The sequence below is a fragment of the Cyprinodon variegatus genome, unplaced genomic scaffold (assembly GCF_000732505.1).
Source record: "Cyprinodon variegatus isolate N-32 unplaced genomic scaffold, C_variegatus-1.0 Scaffold233, whole genome shotgun sequence".
Taxonomy (NCBI): Eukaryota; Metazoa; Chordata; class Actinopteri; order Cyprinodontiformes; family Cyprinodontidae; genus Cyprinodon; species Cyprinodon variegatus.
Genome location: NW_015150686.1, coordinates 374,593 through 376,096, shown reverse-complemented (window position 1 = coordinate 376,096; position 1,504 = coordinate 374,593).

The window sequence follows — 1,504 nt, the reverse complement described above, 5'->3', positions numbered from 1 at the left end:
GGTTGCATAGTGTACCTTTAAACTTCATATAACATGATTAAATATCACACTGAATATATCTTTAACATACAGTCAAAAATCAAGTCTTTTTTTTTATGTATTTCTACCCGTTTGTAAATTTCTGATCTGATATCATACTTTTGCGTTTGTACTCATAAATCAGATCGACATCAGCTCTGCGCTTCTGTTCTGTCTGTTAATTTTTATTTTAATAAAGGTTTTTAACTTTTCTACTGACTATTTCACCTTGAAAACTGAGTCCATCCGTTCTGTGACATTAATGTTCCAGTAAAACTGTTCAACCATTCAGTTTGGATGTTATGCAGAACAGAAAATAGTTATTATACGTGTAAATATGTGAGTACAGTTATGAAAAAAAGGGTTAAATGAAAATCTGGTTTGTTTTCAGTGATTCATTCTGGAAATATAGAAGTTGGTCATTTTGATCTACCAGTCGGTACCATGTGATTAGGGTAGATTGACCCTGAACTGGTTTAACCACCTATCGGTTTTCAGCTCACCTTGTAGGACGTTGCAGAGCTCTAAGGGGGGTGTGGGGGGTTTCTCCTCCTTCTAAAGTCAAACTAGAGTCCCAACATGGTTTTATTTTCCTGTTCTGTAGAAACGGAACATTAATAATCAGACTTTCAGCTTCTGAGAACAGATAAATGTGACATTAATCAACACACGGTTTTTCTGTTCACGTTATTGACCCCTGTGACACTTTGTCAGTCTGAATCGGAGCGACCCGCCGTACATCACACACGCAGCGCACACTCACAGGGGCCGTATCGATCTGAAGGTGGGAGCGATAAAATGAGCGCTGATGGATCGTGTGGTGGGCGGCTTGGCCTTGTCGCTGGGGATTTTCATGCCAGCTCCCCGCCGGCTGATCGATAAGGAGTCCGTTTCTAAGTATTCACTGAATACATCATTCCTGAAAGAGTAAATGACAGAAAAGTATGTTCCAGTGTTGGATAAATATAGAACACCTGATCTACCTCGACAGCTCGGGATGTGAAATGAAACCAGACCAGCATCTTGTCTCTTTCATCTTATTCTTAATTTGATTGATCGATTTCAAGGTAAACTTTTACTTTTTTAAATTTAAAAACTTCATAAAGTATAAGATTGCTAGAGAATATGAAAGTCTAGAGCCTTAAATGTTCAGAAGAAAGCTTTGTCTCTTTCATTTCCCAGTTAGAAACAACTCCTGGCTCAGTGAGTGCATGTTGGATGCCTCTCTTTCCTAAAAACGTCCGTTAACAAAGATTCTGCTGCCAGTGTTACTTTCTGTCGTCCTCATAGAAAGTCCTCCTAACTCAGTGCTTCAGTCTACATCTGTCTTCTTCCTGTCTGGAGAAGGGATGCTAATTAATCTGGTCACTTTCTTAATCTTTCTCACAGAAAATAAACCAGGTTATTTCCTACTGTGCAGAGCTGAACTTCATGACTGTTTCTCATTAAGTCATAAGACTTAAATAAGATGTTTAATGACATCTGA